Source organism: Megascapheus bottae, chromosome 2 (assembly GCF_031878675.1).
Source record: "Megascapheus bottae isolate mThoBot1 chromosome 2, mThoBot2.hap1, whole genome shotgun sequence".
NCBI lineage: Eukaryota > Metazoa > Chordata > Mammalia > Rodentia > Geomyidae > Megascapheus > Megascapheus bottae.
The window spans coordinates 71,593,680-71,600,698 of NC_143510.1; the positions used below are offsets into that span (position 1 = coordinate 71,593,680).

Genomic DNA, 7,019 nt, shown 5'->3' on the forward strand with positions numbered 1-7,019 from the left:
TTTTTTCTTATCCTAGAGTTTGGAATGAATTATAGTTACTAGAAAATACTGTGATAGTGCAAACTCTTAATTAGGGAGGTGTATACTTAAATGGTTATCATTTCTATCAGATGTTCATAAATCATGGGTGACCTTCACTTCAAAATGCTCTCACTATGATAAAAGTCAACATATAGTAAATAAGTATTTAAAAACCCATTCTATGTATAGAATAATGCTTCAATAAAGTAACCTCCTATGTAAAACCTTCAGAAACCATTATTCTGCTCCTTTAGAGACAGTCCTCATTTCCTCTAGTATTTGTATGAAGTATTACATGCCATTCAGACAGGTCATAAAGTATCTGTCTCCTAATTAGGGAATCTGCTTTCAAATGGAAGATACATAATTTGAATTCACTAGATATCTATAAATTACTTGTCTATTATTAGCATATTTCTAATGATTGAGGATCTCTATTTTTTTCTTATACTGTAGTATGGGTTCAAAATCTCTTTGGGACATATGCTACTTTTGTATTAACTCTGTTGATCTTTTCCTTTTTCTTTTTTTCAAAGATGAAAATCATACTAAGGAAAACATTGTAATTACTCTGAAGAAGTACATATTTTTTTCAGAGTTAGTACATCAAGGGTGCCTGTCAGATATTTCCTTTCCAAGTTATAGCACTTGGAAAGATGGAGAAGAGCACAAGATTGGGACTTTAAAGACCTGCTATATAAAAATAATTCTTTTCTATATCTACAAGGTTCAATAGGATTCTTTTTACACTTTCAAATTGTGAGGTTTTAAATATATGAACTTTGAATTTTCTCTCAGATCCAACCAAAAAGATTACAATCAAAGAAAGATGGATTTTAAAAGAAACTACATGGATGTTAAGGTTACTGGGTCCTAGAGACCCTGAATATAAATCCTGGTAAGCTGAGTAGGTTAAGGGCAGACTGAGAACTCTAATTAGGATAACTAGTTGATAGTTCTAGAAAAGTTGATAGTGGATTCTCTAAAATTTCAGGCAAAGGGAGGAAAAAGCAGTACCCATGGTAGCTGAGTACTATCTGAGGAAACTATGACCAAGTTTCCCAGACTTGTACGTTCTTGTGAAGACTGTCTAAAAAAGTCCTTTGGCATTATGAACAAAATGTCATTACTAGGCATAAAGAAAATATACTCTTCAAACTTCATTTAATTTCTATCTACAAGGAATGATGAATGCTAAGCTTGGTCTCTAATTATGAACTTAAGATAGCAGAGGGAAGCTTAAAGCAGTGACCACCCATGATCCTAGCTAATAGTTGTGTTAAATGCAATGAGCTGGAGAGCAGACTAACAGAGCAGGTTTTTGGCTGAGCTGCCACTGGTGATGGAAGTGTTTACAAAATAGAGTTTATTGGCATGACACATCCATGTATCAAGGCTTTGGGAATTTAATTCCTATGTGGACTGTGTATGGGAAATTATTTATTTGTACAAGTATGGAAATCTTGAAATAACTTTTAAGAATAGATTCTTTAAAACAAATCTTTTGATAGTAATTTGGGATTTTTTTCATTCTGAATCATTTTAACTCATACTCTTCATGATATAATAACCATATTATAGTCTTGCTATAGTTAAGCTAGATTAATTTGCTCTAAATTTTTCTCTGTACATAGCATGTTGTAACCTAACTTTATTTGTAAATGAACTGCAGCCAAAGTTCAGAGAATAATCTTGCAATAAGTAACCAAATTTTGGCCAATCACAAACTAAACTTCCATCTATTTATACGCAGCACACAGCTTTGATGTATCCAATAAGACCAATGTTTAGCTACACTTATTTATATATGCCATTTTGTTCCTTTATCTACAAGCACTAACTGCTCAAGTTCAATAATACTCTCTCAACACTTATTATTTCAGAGTGCTGTCCAGACCATAATCCCTTTGTTTGTCCTAATAAACTCTGCCACGTAGGTCTTTTTCCTATTTTTAAATCTCATATCTACTACATATTGGTTACTAAAATACTCCTTTAAAATTTAGATCATTGATGTAAATATCAGATCTTTGTTCTTTCTGGCTATACAATATCCCAAATATAATTTGTTGAATATAACATTTTAATCACAAATTACTTCACATCTTGATCAACTGAGCTGAAGCACTATTACAACATGATCCAATGTCCATGGGTAATCATTCACAGGTAAGAGGAAAAACTGTAAGAAGCTACCCTGAAGGCTGTAAGAAATAATTAATGCATTAGGACAAAACAAGTATATCTTGATTTAACTGTCACTTGTACTGTATTACTTCTCAATTCTATTCTTGCTTTCTTTTTACTCAAATATGACTTTGTTTTCATCTGTATATGCAGTACAATATTAAGTAAAGTTTTGTTTTGATTTGGTAAACCATAGCCTCCCATGTTACCCTTCCACTGAACTACAGCTTGTGGTAAACTGTATACATACTCACTTGAAGCAACAATAGACTAAACAAATAGATACTATAAATGACCTGGAAAAGCCAATCACAAAAACTGCAAATTAACTTACCATCCAGCCTTATGGGCCTTTGTATTTCTTTTGGCATTTTATAATGCTTCATCCTACTTATATTATTATTCACATAGTAAAAGATTTTAAAAATGTCATAGCAATAGTAGCAGCCATAATAATGGAAGCATACTCAGTAGAATAAAAAAATCCAAGTGAAATGTAATTTTTCATACTACATCAATCTTCTTTTAAGCATTTCAAAAACTCAAGTATTATTATCATCTCCATTTTCCAAAAAAATGTTCTAGTGTGGAAGAGCTGAATAATATAATTAAAATAATGAAAATAAGGCTGGAGACTAAGTTTGAACTGGTTCTATCTACATTCATGAAGGAAATTTAGCTATTTTTGTGGACTAAATTTCATGTAATTAATACAAAAAAAAGTTTATAAATTACTCTTAATATTCAAGCTCTCTTGATGACAATTTGGAGGAATAAAGTATATAAGTTGATGATTGGATCAACAAGATGTGGTACTTATACACAATGGCATTCTATGCTGAAATTAGAAAGATGGCATTTGTAAGGAAATGGAAAGACTTAGGAAAAATCATACTAAGTGAAGTAAGCCAGACTCAAAGGAACATAGGCTCAATGCTTTCCCACATTTGTCATAATTAGCATAAACCTTGGACTCTCCAAGCAGAGGTTTACAATAGGGCAAAATCTAGATACATAAGGCCATATAGGATGAGGCTAAATGAAAGGACCTCCAGGATATAGAAACAGGAGTGATTTTTGTTCTTAATGTACTTTGTTACTTCTCATCTGTTTTTCTGTCTCTTGGTCATCTCATATTGTTACAGTATCTTGCCTTGTTATCTGATATATTGTATATATGTTTATTTGTTTATTTGAAATAAGATAGGGAAAGGGAGAAACAAGATGAGGAGAGTGGGTGGGGGGACAGAAGTGGGGACAAAAACAGGAGAAAGGGTAGCAATGTTTGTGAGGTAATGCACCTACTATCTAGCAAATATAACATAAACCTTCTATTAATTACAATAAAAAATTTTTTTAAAGTATATAACACATGATAAATACCTTTAATACCTATTTCACAGTAGGAGTTTGTAAAATGACCTAATTTCTTCTAGCATTTTCACTTTAAATTAACTCAGAAAATAAACCTTCTGTTCTTAAGCACCTGGTGTCTCTGGAGTAGAGTTTCTGCTTTCAGATCACCTTTAATTTAGGACCTTGGAATCTTTTATGTGTTATTTATTTATTTATATTTTTTAATTCAAGCCAATGAACTCTTAGTCATATTAAGAATGCTTGTTCTCATATGCTTTCCTTTCAGCTTTAGTCTTCAGTCATCTACTTTGCTAGAACTAATAAAGAGCATTCTATTACCTTTGTTTCGCAATCATTAAGGTTGCTATTTAAAAAGAAAAAAAAATGAGGCATGCAACCCAGACTCCTGTCAGAATCTCCAGAGTGAAGTTCAGGAATGTTTGTACTAGTACTCTCTTTGTGATTCTGTTGTGGATACAGGTTTGGGAATTACTCAGAAAGAGCATGGCTCTGATTGGCTTAAAATTTGGTGTTCAAACCAAGGCATTTCCCTCTCTTGTCAGTCCTACTTGTTAGCTATAAATCTCAGTGAGCATTATAATCCCTTTCCTAAGTGAAATTGCTGTTTCTTTCAGTATCTGATATTAGTGAATTTTTAAATTCTTTGGAAAATAGTCTCTAGTTTGATATGAGCAGACACTGAAAAAGGATAAATGATACTGTTTTCCATATTTGGGCTCTTTATTTTAAATACAATTTAAAGTGGTTTAAGTATAAAAATTATGAACTACCACAGTGTCAGAGATTTGTACTTAATAGAGCATGTTCATGCCAATTTCACATCTACAAAAGTCGTGAACAAACATTTCAATGTTTCCAATTCTTTCACAGGTAGTACTAGGGTTTGAACCCACAACCTTGCATTTGGGGAGAAGGTACATTACTACTTAAAACATATCTCTAGACATTTTTGTTCTTGTTGCTTTTGAGATATGGTCTTACATTTTGTCCAGGCCATCTTGAAAAGTGATTCATCATACATAATATCATCACAAAAGCCAGAACTTTCTTTCACAAAATTTGGGAAATATAGGAAATGTACTATAAAGTTTGGTTATATTTTTTTGCTATAGTTGATAGCATCCTGCAACAGTAACTGATATAAAGTAAGTCATTAATTTTCTGGAATGTAACTGGAATGAATATGTAATTTATTTTTAATATAACCAATTGAAACACCCAGAAAGACAATGTTATTTGGAGTGGAACAATAATTTCCTTTATTAGTAATGGATCAGTCACAACTAGAATAAATTATACACTCTTTACATTTGTTATTCAGTCATATAGGCATTATCAAAAAAGAGGTCTAACACTTAAAAAAGTCTGTAAGGATGAAAATTTATTCCTTTGTCATTAGGAAAAATTGTTAAATGGAACAATAACTCCACTTTGAAAAATTATAAAATTCAGCCACACAAATATATTTTGCCACATACAGTAGACATATAAATAAATATAAAAATAAAATGTATTAGAGTAGCTTTTACACACTAAATATGGGATGTTTATCTTCATGATTAAGAAAAATAATTATTTAGACTATTTCAAAGATCCTTTGTATGTCTATCATTTCAATCTCAACTCTATGGTGTATCTTTCTTGTAAGCATATATGCTAAGAACAATCTTGTAATTTTGCTATAAACTGACTTAAGGAAGTAATATTTATGTTGTTTAAAATTTCAGTGAATTAACAACAAAATTAAAAGTTGAACCTAAGGCCATTGGTATAAATATAATACAGTAAAAATTCAGTTTTAAAGATTAGATATAAACATCTCTCAGATATAAACATTATCCAATATATCCATGTGTGGAAGCATTTTATAGTACCCAATAATTACACATCATTTTTGTCAATAAAATGACTCCCTTTTGAAAAAAAATCATACTTACTCCCCCCAAATCTATGCTTTAAGTGTGTTAACAGGCATAATTATATTCAAAATTCAAAGGCATTATTTATTGTGTTTTAAAATGCACAAGTAATGTTTCAATCAATCCTCTAAAATTTAGCTATTTAATTTGGAAAAATTGAGTGAGGCAAAGAAGTTGGTAGTAAGTGAAGGTGGAAAGACATATGACAAAGCAATGTAAAAATCTATTGGAAGAGGGGAGTTAGATAAATGAATAAATAAATACTTCCCATGGTAGAATACAAATGATGAATTAAATGATAGGGCTACAGAATATACTTGTAGAATCTAAAATAATAACAATTGGTTGAGTGGATTAAATATCTGTACTGTTTGTCTTAATTCTTCCATAAAACAGAAATTCCTGTTTTTCTTCCCAATCAGCTTCAAAGAGGGTCTAAAAATGTCCTCATGCAGGAAATAATAAGAGATGCTTCACCAAAATATAACAAGAAAGAGATGGAAAATGTCCTCCTAAAAACAATTGAATAAGATTGATTGAAAAGGTAAATTAAGAAAATTTAAAAAATAGTAACTTAAGAAACTTGCATTAACAATAAGGTTACATTTGTAAGATATATGCATTTACACTTTAAGAGTAAAAGGAAAGAAAACTGAGATAAAACATGCATAGCAATATGCATAAAAGGAAGAAGCAAGAAATACTAGAAACCTGAGTCAGTATCCATATAATATGACTATATTATATTGCATTTCTACTTCCTATCCTGACATACAGTGAAAGTGTCAGTCACAGAGGTGGAAGGGGCTTGAGTGAACTAACTGCAACAACATTAAGACTCCAAGGAAAATGATAAAGATAATTGCTTGAGTTCAGTTCCATACTGAGAGGGAAGGAAGAGAAAGAGACCATCAATGGAATAAATGAATGAAAAGCATGATAGATAGAAGCTCATAGTAAAGAAATTCAAAATGTGGTCTATCAAGATAGGACCTAAATAATCTAATTCAATCTCTTGAACTTTAGGAGAATGTTTGAGATAGAGTTAGAACATTTTAAAGTACTAAGCTTCTTTGATGTACCTCAGATGAAACACCAAGACAACTGGTTTAACAATACCACAAAAGAAACCTTTCATCCAGGAGTGTTTCACTTTGGAAGTTCAGAGGCAGCATATTAATGATGACTGAACACAGAACACCACTGAATAGGCAAGAGAAGCCATAAGTTTCATCCCTTCAACTGAGATTACTAGGGTATAAGTGAACAAAGCTATGACATATTAATATTTTTGTATACTTTGCAGTTCACACCAAAAATGAACCTGCATAGAGTATAAGTTTGATCCAAAGATCTCCATTGACAAATACCAAAACCCTATGTATACCTTTCAATCATTTCAATCTTCTTTGGAAGCAATTGTGCCTGTATGCAGCACTTATTTGTCCATCTATACCCTGTTTGTTCCATTCTGGAGATTTACACAAGTCCCGACAGCCACTTGTCCTATAGGCT

General features: G+C 31.5%; 1 protein-coding gene across 1 annotated transcript in view; it reads left to right on the forward strand.

Annotated features, from left to right (window-relative positions):
* The window catches only part of Nts (neurotensin), a 78,263-nt gene that overhangs the window by 19,210 nt on the left and 52,034 nt on the right, over positions 1-7,019 (forward strand). The window lies entirely within an intron of this gene.